Source organism: Rhinoderma darwinii, chromosome 4 (genome assembly GCF_050947455.1).
Source record: "Rhinoderma darwinii isolate aRhiDar2 chromosome 4, aRhiDar2.hap1, whole genome shotgun sequence".
NCBI classification, from domain to species: domain Eukaryota; kingdom Metazoa; phylum Chordata; class Amphibia; order Anura; family Rhinodermatidae; genus Rhinoderma; species Rhinoderma darwinii.
Genome location: NC_134690.1, coordinates 307,455,301 through 307,471,196, shown reverse-complemented (window position 1 = coordinate 307,471,196; position 15,896 = coordinate 307,455,301). Strand labels below are relative to the sequence as shown.

At 42.5% G+C, this 15,896-nt stretch overlaps 1 protein-coding gene across 1 annotated transcript in view; it reads left to right on the top strand.

Annotated features, from left to right (window-relative positions):
* The window catches only part of SERAC1 (serine active site containing 1), a 274,787-nt gene that overhangs the window by 18,088 nt on the left and 240,803 nt on the right, over window positions 1-15,896 (top strand). The gene's annotated exons all lie outside the window — the stretch shown is intronic.

Genomic DNA, 15,896 nt, shown 5'->3' with positions numbered 1-15,896 from the left:
CGGTAATACCCCATATGTGGTCATAAACCGCTGTTCGGGCACACTGCCAGGCCCAGAAGGAGCTCCATTTGGCTTTTGGAGCGCAGATTTTGCTTGGTAGTAGTTTTGTTTAGTGTTTTACTGGTGTTTCAGTTTATAATGTGGGGGCATATGTAATCTGTGCGGAGTACATACATTTTTTGCGTGACACACTGTAGTTTTTATTGGTACCATGTTTGGCTACGCGCGACTTTTTGATCACTTTTTATTCCATTTTTTTGGAAACAACGTGACCAAAAAAGGAAATTCTGCCATTGTTTTTTATGGTATTTTTTTTTTACGGTGTTCACCGTGCGGGATAAATAATATGATATTTTTTTAGGTCAGGCCGATACGAACGCGGCGATACCTATTATGTCTAGTTTTTGTCTTTTTTTTCATTTTTTTCTAATTTTAAAGGGCTTGATCAGGGAAACAAGGCGATTATTGTTTTTATTACGTAAAACGTGTATTTATTGATTTATCTAAAACTTTTTTTTTACTTTTTTTTCACTTTTTATTTTACACATACTAGGGGACTGGAAGATCTGATCTTCTGATCCCCTGTACAATACACGGCACTACTTCTGTATGTAGTGCAGTGTATTGTAACTGTCACTTTACAACTGACAGTTGAGCCTATTACGTCCTGCCTTGGGCAGGATCTAATAGGCTCCCGTACCTGGCAACCAGGAAGCCGTTGCTAGGCTTCCTGGTTGCCATTGCAACCATCAGAACCCCGTGATTTTTCGCGGGGGGGGCAATGGGTTGCAGAGGGAGCCCCCTCCCTCTGTATCAATCACTTAAATGCCGCTGTCGCTATTGACAGCGGCATTTAAGGGGTTAAACTACAGCGATCGGAGAGGACAGTGATCGCTGTAGTTGCAGTGGGATGTCGGCTGTATATTACAGCCGACATCCGATGAAGATGGAGCGAGCACAGCTCCTGTGCCCGCTTCATCCTCAGGGCGTTACTATACGCCCATTTTCGGGAAGGGGTTAATAAAAAGTGTTTGTTTTTTTTACACCGCTTTCTCTGATTTCCTCACGTATCTCACAGAAGTGAGGAGATCAGAGAAAGTGACAGGAGCTTTCTCCTGCAGGCGACGTCACAGACGGCTGTGATTGGTCCGTCTTCAGAGACTGACCAATCACAGCAATCGCCGGCATTGGGGACTGCTAATTGGTCCCCAGGCCAGTAGCAGAGATGGTTAGCTGTCAATGACAGCTGCCGCCGCTGTTCTGTCACTATGTGATTTCACATAGTGACAGTTTATTCCTGCGCCGTAATAGTACGTCGAAGGTACGCTGGATTAAGCGGCCAGCGACGTACTATTACGTCGAAGGTACGCAAGGGGTTAAAATTAAGCATTTCTGTAAATATTATATATATATCTATATATAAGGTGTGAGGGAATTTCACAAAAAAAAAAAACAACATATACACCAAACTACTTCTCATCCTGAGTTCTTCCTAAAGACTGGGTGTGTGGAGAGGTGTGTCCATTTTTATATCCTCAGGTTTCCTGTCCAGCGGATGGGACGTCTCTCCAGGGATGCTGTCATAGGTTCTTGAAAAACTGATTACTTACCGGTAATCGATCTTTTTTTGTGGTATTCACCGTGCGGGAAAAATAATATTATAGTTTTATAGTTTGGGTCTTTGTGAACGCGGTCATACCAAATATGTGTACTTTTTTTTAACATTTTCATTTTTTTCCTATAATAAAACTTATAGGAAAAAATGAATTTTTTGTTTTTGTAACTTATAACATGTTTTTTCACTTTTATAAAACATTTTTATTACTTTTTTTTTTTTACTTTTTACTTGTTTTACTTGAAGACCTGCAGCACTCATAGCTTCTATAATACATTACACTACCTAGGTAGTGTAACGTATTATAAACTGTCAGTGTGACGCTGAGAATCATACTGACAGGAAGCTTATGAGGATCGGCCTCCGGCTGGTTCTCATAGGCTGCTGTGCATGGCAGACCTGGGGGCTGTTGTATGGCCTCCGGTTTTGCCTTATAACAGATTGCAGCACCCGCAATCGGTCCCCGGGAAAGTTTGTTGTAGCAAAAAACTTTCCAGTTTGTGTAGTAACAAACTTTCCAGTTCGTTGCTACAACAAACTTTCCCTGCGATCACATGACCGGGACCTGAACCAATTAGGTCCCGGTCATGTTTCCGGGACTAGAGGCAGGGGATAACAGCGCGATCCGGGTGTCAGAGCTACTCTGAGACACCCAGATCGTTCTTTTAACACCCACTGTGAATTCACGTCGACGCTGCACAGAGCCCAGCAAGCGCTGACGTGAATTTACAGTGGGCGGTCAGGAAGCAGTTAATGCCCAAGTGGGCGTGTTTTTACTTTAGACCAAGTGGGCGTTGTACAGAGTAGTGTATGATGCTGACCAATCAGCGTCATGCACTTCTCTCCATTCATTTAGTCAGCGCATAGTGACACTGCATTGTTCGCTATGTGCTGTCTTATACTGACATATTATCGTTACTGAAGTGTTTAGACAGTGAATAGACATTCCTTCCAGACAGGACGGGATATCTATTCACAATACCGGCACTTTGTTAATGTTTGTTTGGTACTTACAGCAGAGCAAGCGCAAGCTCGCGAGATCTCGCTGTAAATGACAGGTTACAGCGAGATTACGCTTTGCTCTGCTGTAAGTACCAAACAAATGTTAACGAAGTGCCGGGATTGTGAATAGACATCCCGTCTTGGCTGGAAGGAATGTCTAGTCACGGTCTAAATACTGCAGTAACGTTAATATGTCAGTATAAGACAGCACATCGTGAACAACTCAGTGTCACTATGCGCTGACTAACTGAATGGAAAGAAGTGCATGACGCTGATTGGTCAGCGTCATACACTCCTCTGTACAACGCCCACTTGGTCTAAAGTTAAAACACGCCCACTTTGGCATTAACCCGTTAGTGACCGCCAATACGCCTTTTCACGGCGGCCACTAACGGGACTTATTCTGGTGCATATGCCTTTTTACGGCATTGCATCAGAATAAAGTAAACAGAGCAGGGAGCTGTCAAATCTCCCTGCTTTCAGCTGCCAGAGGCAGCTGAGGGCTGGGGGCGTCCCTGCTCTGCCGGGTGAGATCGATATTAGTATCGATCTCACCCGTTTAACCCTTCCGATGCGGCACGCAATAGCGTGCACCGCATCTGAGTGGTTTTTGGAGAGAGAGAGAGAGGGAGCTTCCTCTCATCCCACTGACACCCGGCGATAAGATCGCCGGGTGTCTGTGTCTCCAACGGCAGCCGGGGGCCTAATAAAGGCCCCCAGGTCTGCCTGTAGCGAATTCCTTCTAGATCGTGCCGCAGGCATGACCTAGCAGATGCCTGTCCGTGTTAAACGGATAGGCAGTAATACACTGTAATACAAAAGTATTGCAGTCTATTATAATAGCGATCGGATGATCGCATATTAAAGTCCCCTAGTGGGACTAGTAAAAAAAAATTTTTTTTAAATAAAGTTAATGAAAAAAAAAAGTGCAAAAAAAAATTAAAAACCCACTTTTTCCCGTTACAAACTGCTTTAGTATTAAGAAAACAAAATAAAGTAAAAAAGTTACACATATTTGGTATCGCCGCATCCGTAACGACCCCGACTATAAAGCTATTACATTACTTAATCCGCACGGTGAACGCAGTAAAAAATTAAATAAAAAACGATGGAAAAATTGCTGTTTTCTGTGAATCCTGACTTTAAAAAAATGTGATTAAAAGGTAATCAAAAAGTCGCATCTACTCCAAAATGGTACCAATAAAAAATACATGTCTTCCCGCAAAAAAAAAAGGCCTCATACAACTGCATCGGCGAAAAAATAAAACCGTTGCGGCTCTTCAAATATGGAGACACAAAACCAAATAATTTTGAAAAAAAAGCGTTTTTACTGTGTAAAAGTAGTACAAGATCTATATAAATTTGGTATCGTTGCAATCGTAACAACCCGCTGAATAAAGTTATTGTGTTATTTATACCACACAGTAAACGGCGTAGAAGATTTAGGACGCAAAAAAGTGGCGAAATTTCAGATTTTTTTTCTATTCCCCCCCCCCACCCCCCAAAAAAAGTTAATAAAAGTTAATCGCTAAATAATATGCACCTCAAAATGGTGCTATTAAAAAATACAACTTCTCCCGCAAAAACCAAGACCTTATACAGCTATGTAGACCCAAAAATAAAAAAGTTATAGCTTTTGGAATGCGACGATGGGCTAAAATAGGCTGGTCATTAAGGGTTTAAGAAACTAATTAGCATAAAGCTAAAATCTCTCCTAAAGTGGTGAAAATAGATAGTTTTTCTAAATAAAAAGCACTGCTGTCACCTACATTATAGGAGGAGATAGGGCATTTATAATGTGGTGACAGTCTCTTCAAGGACACAGCCAATTTTTTAAAATCTGACATTTTATGTGGTAATAACTCTGGAATGCTTTTATGTATCCAAGCGATTCTGAGATTTTCTCGTGAAACATTGGACTTTATGTTACTGCCAAAATTTGCTAGATACACTAAGTATTGTGAAAAATTGCAAAAATTAGCATTTTTCTCAATTTAAATGCATCTGCTTGTAAGACAGATAGTAATACCACGCAAAATTGTTGCTAATTAACATCCCCCATATGTCTACTTTAGATTGGCATCGTTTTTTTAACATCCTTTTTTTTTTTTTTTTTCTTTCTAGGACGCTTCAAGGCTTAAAACTTTAGCAGCAATTTCTCACATTTTCAAGAAAATTTCAAAAGGCTATTTTCACAGGGGCCAGTTCAATTGTGAAGTGACTTTTAGGGCCTTATATATTAGAAACCTCCAATAAATTACCCCATTTTAAAAACTTCACCCCTCAAAGTATTCAAAACCGCATTTAGAAAGTTTCTTAACCCTTTTAGACGTTTCACAGGAATTAACTGGTTCCCAACCGCTGGCTGTGTCTAGGGTCCATAGACTTTTTATGAGCGATCGGGCAGCTGAATGTCGGGTCTCCGTTTGTCAGTGACTGCCGGGGACCCTGAGGAGAAGATAGAAGCAGCTTTCGCTGCTTCGATCTTCTCTGATCATTAGTAAACATCGCTCAATGCGTGCTGTGTATAGGAATAGAGGCAGCGGCGCTGTCTCTATTGCTCCCGGTGTTCATGTGACTGATCACATGATCGCCGGGTGGCATTACGTAAAGACTGCTGCTGGGTCTTTATTGACAGCTGTTGTGAGAATAACGCTCGTCCCACGGAAGTGCTTCCGTGTGGTGCGCGTGATTTTCACGCACCCATTACTTCAATGGGTGCATGATGCGTGACATACGCCCAAAGAACGGACATGTCGTGACTTTTTCGCAGCAGACTCACGCTGCGTAAAAACCACGCAACTGGCTGCACTGCCCCATAGACTGATTAGGTCCGTTGCACGGACGTATATCACATTAGTGTAATTAAGCCCTTAGGGTATGTGCACACACACTAATTACGTCCGTAATTGACGGACGTATTTCGGCCGCAAGTACCGGACCGAACACAGTGCAGGGAGCCGGGCTCCTAGCATCATACTTATGTACGACGCTAGGAGTCCCTGCCTCTCCGTGGAACTACTGTCCCGTACTGAAAACATGATTACAGTACGGGACAGTTGTCCTGCAGAGAGGCAGGGACTCCTAGCATCGTATATAACTATGATGCTAGGAGCCCGGCTCCCTGCACTGTGTTCGGTCCGGTACTTGCGGCCGAAATACGTCCGTAAACTACGGACGTAATTAGTGTGTGTGCACATACCCTTACAGTGGGAAAACATTTTGTAAAAGAAAGAAAAAAATATATATAAAGTTCCTCAAAGGTCTTTTTTGACCTTTGAGGGACAGACCATAGTAATAAAAAAATAATAAAGTGCAAAAAAGAATTAATAATAAATACACATAATATACCCACCCCAAAAAAAAAAGGTTCCGCCCCGCCAATCATTGTTGTAACGTTAGTGCTGACCCATTTACCCTAATATAGACATGTAATATATTAAAATTTATGGTAGACAATGACTTTCACAAATAAAAGGTCTATTTTAGGGTAAAACTGTGATTACCAAAAAAAAATAGCTGAAATGTAAAAAAGCTTATTTTTTTTTTACTGTTATTTTCAAACTTTAACCCCTTCCCGCTCCTGGACGTACTATTAGGTCATGGCAGCTGTATTGTTCGCGCTCCATGACCTTATAGTACGTCTCGGGAGTAACTGCCGTTTCGGCCGTCCTCCCGACACATACAGGAGCTGTGACAGCTGCTGTCTCGTACAGCAGCTGTCACAGCTCCTACAGCGGGGACCGATCACTGTGTTCCCGCTGATTAACCCCTTAAGAGCCGCGTTGTATAGAGATTGCGGCTTTTTAGGGGTTAAGCTGTAATCGCCGGCCTGCTACATGATAGCGGCTGGCGATGGTGACTATGGCAACCGGACACCAAACAATGGCATCCGGCTATGCCATAGACGGAAGCCTAGTGGGTCCTGACAAAGTCAGGACCCACTATGCTTGCTGTCAGTGAGTATCTGACAGTTCTAATACACTGCACTACGGATGTAGTGCAGTGTATTAGAATTGCGATCAAGGCCTCCTGCCCTCAAGTCCCCTAGTGGGACAAAGTAATAAAGTTAAAAAAAAGAGGTGTAAAAATAAGAAAATAAAAGTTTTAACAGTAAAAATCCCCCTTTTTACCTTATCAGTCATTTATTATTAATAAAACTATATAAACAAACAAATAAACTATACATAATTGGTATCGCCGTGTCCGTAACGGCCTGAACTACAAAATGATTTCATTATTTATCCCGCACGGTGAACGCCATAAAATAAAATAATAATAAACCGTACCACAATCACAATTGTTTGGTCACTTCACCTCCCAAAAAAATGGAATAAAAAGAGATCAAAAAGTCGCATGTACCTAAAAATGGTACTGATTGAAAGTACAGTTCGTTACGCAAAAAATAAGTCCTCGCACGGCTTTGATTGAAAAATAAAAGTGTTATGGCTCTTAGAAGAAGGTAACACAAAAGTTTATGATTTTTTACAAAACGTATTTTATTGTGCAAACGCCATAAGACCTAAAAAAAAAACCTATAAACATCTGGTATCGCCGTAATCGTAACGCCCCGCAGAATAAAGTGAATATGTCATTTATTGCGCACGGTGAATGCTGTAAAAAAAAATAGAATAAAAAAACAATAGTAGAATTGCTGTTTTTTAGTCACCACGCCACCTAAAAATAGAATAAAAACTGATCAAAAAGCCGCATGCACCCCAAGAAAACTGCAATGAATTCCTCAAGGGGTCTAGTTTCCAAAATGGGGTCACTTTTGGGTGTTTTCCACTGTTTTGGCACCACAAGACCTCTTCAAACCGGACATGGTGCCTAATAAAAAAGAGGCCTCAAAATCCACTAGGTGCGCCTTTGCTTCGGAGGCCGGTGCTTCAGTCCATTACCGCACTAGGGCCACATGTGGGATATTTCTCAAAACTGCAGAATCTGGGCAATACGTATTGAGTTGCGTTTCTCTGATAAATCCTTTTGTGTTATAAAAAAAATGGTATAAAGTGGATTTACTGACAAAAAAAAAAAGTACATTTCACCTCTACTTTGCTTTTCTAAATGCTGTTGTGAATACTTTGAGGGGTCTAGTTTCTAAAATGGGGTGTTTGATAGGGGTTTCTAATATATGGGCCCCTCAAAGCAACTTCAGAACTGAACTGTAACCTAAAAAATAAATAAATAAGGCAATACTTCGCTTCTTACATTATACTGATAATGAGCCGTGCCCACCCCGAGATGACCCCAGTTTTGAGCGTTTGTATAAACTGAGTCCCCTATTAGACCGTTTAGTGCCCGGTTTTCCCAAGCATACACTCCCGAGACGTGTATTTCTATTGATGAGTCCTTGGTAGATTTTAAAGGGAGGGTTCAAATCCGAGAGTACCTGCCGGGTAAGAGGGCAAGGTATGGCGTGAAGATGCATAAGCTGTTCGAGAGTGCATCAGGGTATACCTACAGATTTAGGATATATGAAGGAAAGGCCACCCCCAAACCAGACTGCATCCTGGACTACAATAGGTACATGGGACGGGTGGACTTGTCAGATCAAGTCCTGAAGCCCTACAGCGCCATGCGGTGTGGTATAAGAAGCTGGCCGTGCACATCATACAGATGGCATTTTACAATGTGTACGTGCTACATCGATGTGCAGGCCAGAGGGGAACTTTCCTGGAATTTCAAGAGGTGATTATCAAGAACCTAATCTTTAGGGACCAAGAAGGGGGGGCACCCAGTACTTCTGGAAGCGGGGCCACACGCATCGTACCAGGGCGGCAACACTTTCCAGGAGAAGTTCCCCAAACTGGCAAGAAGGGAAAAAGTCAAAAGATGTGGAAAGTCTGCTATAAGAGGGCGATAAGTGATGACACAATATATCAATGTGACACGTGTCCCGAATAACCAGAGCTCTGTATGAAAGAGTGTTTTAAAATTTATCATACATCCCTTGGTTTATAATTTACCCCAATTTTACTTACCCTGATGCACTCCGCACAGCTTATCCCCCCTCGTCTTTCCCCTCTGGGCCCTGCTGTGTGCCCAGGCAGCTGATAGCAGCCACATTGCCATACCCGGGAGAACCCACATTACAGTTTATGGGGTGTAAGTCTCCGGTCAAAATACTCACTACACCTCTAGATGAATGCCTCAAGGGGTGTAGTTTTTAAAACGGGGTCACTTCTTGCGGGTTTCAACTGTACTGGTACATCAGGGGCTTCTGCATACATGACTTCGCACTAGAAAATCCCCAGTAAGCCAAATGGTGGTCCTCTCCTTCTGAGCCCTCCCATGGGCCCAAACGGCAGTTTATCACCACAAATGGGGTATTGCGGCACTCAGAACAAATTGCGCAACAGAATGGGGTATTTTGTTTCTTGTGAAAATAAGAAATTTTCAGCCAAAACGACATATTATTTGGAAAAAATAATTTTGTTTTAATTCCCAGCCCAATTCAAATAAGTTCTGTGAAGAAACTATGGGGTCTAAATGGTCACATTACCCATAAATGAATTCCTTGAGGGGTGTAGTTTACAAAATGGGGTCACTTCTGGTGGGTTTCCATTGCTTTGATACCTCTGGGGCTCTGCAAATGCGACACGGCACCCGAAAACCAATCCAGCAAAATCTGCACTCCAAAGAACACACAGCGCTCCTTCCTTTCTGAGGCTTCCCATGGGCCCAAACGGCAGTTTATCGCCACAAATGGGGTATTGCCGCACTAAGGACAAATTGGGCAACAAAATGGGGTATTTTGTTTCCTGTGAAAATAAGAAATTTTGATCACAAATGACATTTTATTGGAAAAAATGTAAATTAGTGGTAACAACAACCATAAATGAATTCCTTGAGGGGTGTAGTTTCCAAAATGGGGTCACTTTTGGGGGATTCCTACTGTTTTGGCACCTCCACACCTTTTCAAACCTGGCATGCTGGCTAAATTATATTCTAATAAAAAAGAGGCCTCAAAATGCACTAGGTGCTTCTTTGCTTCTAGGGCTTGTGTTTTATTCCACGAGCGCAGTAGAGCCACATGTGGGACATTTCTAAAAACTGCAGAATCTGGACAATACATATTTAGTAGTGTTTCTCTGGTAAAACCTTCTGTGTTACAGAAAAAAAATGGAACAAAATGGAAATTCAGCAAGAAAAATGAAATTTGCAAATTTCACCTCCACTTTGCTTTAATTCCTGTGAAATGCCTGAAGGGTTAAAAAACTTTCTAAATGCTGTTTTGAATACTTTGAGGGGTCTAGTTTTTAAAATGGGGTGTTTTATCAGGGTTTCTAATACATAGGCCCCTCAAAGCCACTTCAGAACTGAAGAGGTACCTTAAAAAAAAGGCTTTTGAAATTTTTTTAAAAATATGAGAAATTGCTGTTTATGTTCTAAGCCTTGTAAGGTCCAAGAAAAATAGAAGAATGTTCAAAAAATGATGCCAATCTAAAGTAGACATATGGGAAATGTGAACTAGTAACTATTTTGGATGGATGGTGCTAGGCCTCATGCACACGACAGTAAAAACACCCGTTATTACGGGTCGTAATTACGACCCGAAATAACGGGCCCATAGACTTCTGTTGGCCACGGGTGCCTTCCCGCTTTCTCACGGGAAGGTGCCCGTGCCGTTGAAAAAGATAGAACATGTTCTATTTTTTTTATTTTACGGGCCGTGCTACTATACTTTATAATGGGAGCAAGGCTCGGGAAAACGGCCGGCTGCCCGTGGCCGGCCGTGACCGGCCATGCTCGTAATTACGAGTCGTAATTACGAGCACAGTCGTGTGCATGGGGCCTTAGCCCAACAAACAAAAAAGTTTTAGCACGTGTTAGTTAAATGGCTATAAAGGTCTAAACAGTGTCTGGTCCGGAAAGCTCAAAATAGCCCGGTCCTGAACTGGTTAAAGCAAAGTAGAGGTGAAATTTACAAATTTCATAATTTTTTTGCAGAAATTCATTTTTAATCAGTTTTTTTTGTAACAGAAGATTTTACCAGAGAAATAGCAACTCCATATCTATTGCCCAGATTCTGCAGTTTTTAGAAATATCCCGCATGTGGCACTAGCGTGCTACTGGACTGCCGCACCGGCCTCAGAAGCAAAGGAGCACCTAGAGGGTTTTGGGCGTCCTTTTTATTAGATATTTTAGGCACCATATGAGGTTTGAAGGGCTCTTGTGGTGCCAAAACAGTGGAAATCCCCCATTTTGGAAACTGCTCCCCTTGAGGAAATTATCTAGGGGTATAGTGAGCATTTTGACCCCGCAGGTTTTTTGCAGAAATAGTTGGAAGTAGGCCGTGAAAATGAAAATCGACATTCTTTCAAAGAAAATATAGGTTTAGCTTATTTTTTCTTATTTCCACAAGGAGTTAAGGAGAAAAAGCAATATTTGTAAAGCAATTTCTCCCGAGTAAAACAATACCCCACATGTGGTCATAAACGGCTGTTTGGACACACGGCAGGGCTCAGAAGGGAAAGAGGCCATTTGGCTTTTGGAGCTCAAATTTAGCAGGAATGGTGTAAAGGATCTGCCAGGCACAGCTTCGGGGTTAACTCCCTTAATTAATCAGTCTGCACCTGAATCTACATCCCTGAGACTGACTCCAGCTTCCACCACTCAGGCTGGCAGGCTTAGGAGTGGGAGAGCCTATCGCAGCCTGGCCAGACTCAGCTAGCTCCCGCCCTCTGTCTATTTATACCTGCATTTCCTGTTCCTCCTTGCTTGTTATTCTTTTTCGTGTGGTTTCCTGGCCCAGCTACAGCTCCTTCTATTTTGTTCCTGCTCCATACAGACCCTGGCTTACTGACTACTCTTCTGCTCTTCGTTTGGTACCTCGCACACTCCTGGCTTGACTCTGCTCGTTCACCACTCTGGTTGCTCACGGTGTTGCCGTGGGCAACTGCCCCTTTCCCTAGCTTGTATTCCCTTGTATGTTTGTCGTGTTTGTCGTGCACTTACTGAGTGCAGGGACCGCCACCCAGTTGTACCCCGTCGCCTAGGGCGGGTCGTTGCAAGTAGGCAGGGACAGAGTGGCGGGTAGATTAGGGCTCACTTGTCCGTTTCCCTACCCCCCGGTCATTACAAATGGTTTGCGGAGGCCACGTCACATTTGCAAAGCCCCTGAGGGACCAAAACCGTGTGAACACCAAAAAAGTGACTCAATTTAGGAAACTACACCCCTTGAAGAATCCATCTAGGGGTGTAGTGAGTTTTTTGACCCCACAGGGGTTTCATAGATTTTATTAGAATTGGGCAGTGAAGATAAAACAAATAATTTAGCTCAAAATTTTTCATTTTCTCAACAAATATAGAAATAAAAGAACCCCAACATTTGTAAAGCAACTTCTCTGGAGTACGGAAATACCCCATATGTGGTTATAAACTGCTATTTGGGCACACTGCAAGGATCAGAAGGGAAGGAGTGCCATTTGGCTTTTGGAGCACAGATTTTGCTGGATTGGTTTCTTTACACCATGTCGCGTTTGCAAAGCCCCTAAGGAACCAGTACAGTGGAAACTCCCCAAAAGTGACTCCATTCACGAAACTACACCCCTTAAAGAATTCCTCTAGCGGTGTAGTGAGCATGTTGACCCCACAGGTGTTTTAGATTTTATTAGAATTGGGCAGTGAAATAAAAAAATGTTTAGCTCAAAATTTTTCATTTTCTCAACAAATAAAGGAAAAAAGAACCCCAACATTTGTAAAGCAATTTCTCCTGAGTACAACAATACCCCATATGTGGTCATAAACTACTGTTTGGGCACAGAGTAGGTTTCAGAAGGGAAGGCGCGCCATTTGCTTTTGGTGTACAGATTTTTTCTGGCTTGGTTTCTGGATGCTATGTCGCATTTGCAATGTCACTGTGGGACCAAAACAGTGTCATCCCCCCCAGAAGTGACACCATTTTAGAAACAACACCCCTCAAGGTATTCAACTAGGGGTGTAGTGAGCATGTTAACCCTGCAGGTGATTGGCAGAAATTGGTGTGCACTCGATGTTGCAGAGTGAAAATGGGATTTTTTCCATAGATATGCCAATATGTGGTGCCCAGCTTGTGCCACGATAACAAGATCATTTTCTTATTATTATACTGTGTTTCCCGGTTTTAGAAATACCCTACGTGTGGCCCTTATCTTTTTCCTGGACATTCGACCAGGCTCAGGAGTGAAAGAGTACCATGCAAAATTGAGGCCTAATTTGGCAATTTACAAGGTATTGGTTCACAATTGCAGGGCTCTGATGTGAAGTAATAAAAGAAACCCCTGAGACGTGACCCCATTTTGGAAACTGCACCCCTCAAGGCATTTTTTTTAAGGGGTGTAGTGAGCATTTTCACCCCACAGGTCTTTTTCATGAATGATTGTGCTGCGGTAGGTGCAAAGTAAATAACATTTTTCCCTAGATATGCCATTTCAGTTTGCAAATATGTGGTGCCCAGCTTGTGCCACTGGAGATACACACCCCAAAAATTGTTAAAAGGGTTCTCCCGGGTTTGGCGACGCCATATATGTGAAAGTAAACTGCTGTTTGGGCACGCTGTAGGGTTCAGAAGGGAGGTAGCGTCATTTGGCTTTTGGAGCGCAGATTTTGCTTGGTAGTACTTTTGTTTGGAGTTTTACTGGTGTTTCCGTTCATAATGTGGGGGTACATGTAAGCTGGGCAGAGTACATAAGGGGCATAGTCAGGTGGTATAGTAATAGGATAAAAAATAATAATAAAATAATCCATAGGTGTGTGTTACGCTGTGGAGCAATCCTTTCTGCACAGGCCGGTGTCACACTGATGAACGGTGTCCTTACTTATCCCCCTTTTGGTCCACACTCCGCACCTTTGCAGTTTGTTAAATTTTGCTGGAAAGTGTTGTCCTGGTATAATAATACAAGCACCCTGGCTTTCAGCAGATATGTTTGGGCCCTTCACTTCCTGGTTCCCTAATTATTCCTTGATAATTCTCCACTTGAACAGAAGAAATGTTCACCTTGGTCCTGCACAGTTGCATATTTTTTCTTTTCTGACTTATTGGAGCCTTAACTAATTTTATTTTTTCATAGATGTAGTGGTATAAGGCCTGTTTTTTTGCGGGGCGAGCTGTAGTTTTTATTGGTACCATTTTGGGGTACATACGACTTTTTGATCACTTGTTATCCCTTTTTTTTGGGAGGCAAGGTGACCAAAAAACAGCAATTCTGGCATAGTTTTTTTTAGTTCTTTTTATACAGTGTTCACCACGCATCATAAACTACATGTTTGCGTATGTGTTTTTTTAGTGGAAACAATAGCATAGTCGACCGCTATTGTTTCCGCTAAAAAAACTAGAATTCTTCCGGAACCAAAACCAATTGCAACGGAAGCATTAGCGTTGAAATCGATGGTAATGCAAAAGGAAGCGATGGTTTCCGTTTGTCTTTCCGTTCATTGGTTCCTCCGATGAAATGTTTGGAACATAACCGTTGAATGGAAGCCCAACAATAATGTGAACAGCATATGGACTTCATAGAAGGGGATCTCCCGCTTTTAACCTCCCCTCTGTGCTTAGAATAGAGAGACACTCTGGCGCGTCCTTACATTAAAAGACGACGATTTATTTAACCCCTTGGCGCCACAGCCATTTTTTGTTTTACTTTTTCACTCCCCGCCTTCCAAGACCTGACTTTAATTTTTATTTTTCTATCAATGGAGTGGTGTGAAGGCTGATTGTTTGTATTGTGGCTGACGCGTGTGATTCCCAAACATGTGTTACGGAAACAGAGTAGCTCGCTGAGCTACGCTGTTTCCGTAAGTCTCATAGAACAGAATGGTAGTTATGGAAACAGCAAGCTACGCTGTTTCCGTAATTCGTGGTTGGGAATCACACGCTTCAGCCACAACACAGAGCAGTAGAATGGGGGTTTAGGGGGCCTCATTCTAGAGATAGGTGCGGTTCCCAGAGGTGGGACCCAAATGTATCTGACATGACAGATCCTGTGGATGTGTCATAAATGTCCCTGATGGGAAAACCCCTTTTAAGTATCCTATAATGTACTGTAAAATGTAAAATAATTATTTGTGGGTTGGAATTAGAAATAAAACTGATTCCTCCATTGTTGTTTGGGTATTGTTTTTACGTCTTTCACAGTCTAGTAAAAATGACAACTTAACTTTAGTCTGTTGGTCAATACGCCATCGGCACCCCACTATTGCTTCGCCGGGGGGGCGATGGGCTATCTGAGCAGGTTGCCCCCTCTCTCTAATGGCTTAGATGCCGCAGTCGCTATTGACTACTGCATCCATTTGTGTAAACAGCCAGGATCAGAGTTCTCTCTGTACCTGGTCGTTCGTGCGTGGTGTCAGCTGTAATACACAGCGGACACCCGCAGCATATGGAGCCTGCATACTTCATTCCCCGCACCAGGACGTACAGTGTCGTCCTGGTGCATCAATGGGTTGTATCGCCAGCATGTAATTCTACATTGTGTGGCTGACTGCTACTTCCCCGGCAATATCAGCTGATTGCCGCTCCGACTTCTTCTTGAAAAGCGGTTGTCTTCATGAAACAACCCCTTTTAAAGATTTAATCCAATCTTATAAAGTGATGGCATATTGTTAGGATATGCCATCACATTATGATCGGTGGGCTTCGCCCTCTGGGACCTCCACCGATTCCCTAGAATGAACTGCACAGTCAAGTGGTAGGAAGTGTCACTGTTCAGGGCAAACTTAGAAGCAGCCACTTTATTCTCAGGATTATAAAGTGATCGCATGTCCCATCACTTTATAAAATGGGAATAACCCTTTAACGCTTTTTTAGGCATAGTTCATGCAGAGTATTTTGCATGCAGAAAAAATCTGCCTCAAAATTCCTTTAGATTTTTTGGTGCTGATTCCGATGCTGGTTCTCCGTCAAAATCCGCGCCAAAAAACTCAGTATGGACTGGGTTTCCAATTTTCTGTCCCGTCTCTCACTGTCCTATACTTGCTCATGGGATTACAGTGAATTACCTTTCTTCATGAGCAGGTGTAAATGGGAATTTTTAGACATTATGGACAACTACGTTTAATTGGTTGGACATTTCTGAAAAACTATTTAAAACAAAATAATGACAGAAGGTAAATTAGAAACGTTTTCCTTCTAATTAAATCACAAACCCTTATAGAAAGATTGAGGTCTTGTTATATTACTGATTCTCTAAACGGCTGGGACCATAGAACAGTGAGAAGGAAGTTGTCACCAGAAGTTCTCCAGCTCATCTATTTATGTACTGAGTGACTGTTCCAGCAGACGTCATCTTACTGGTAT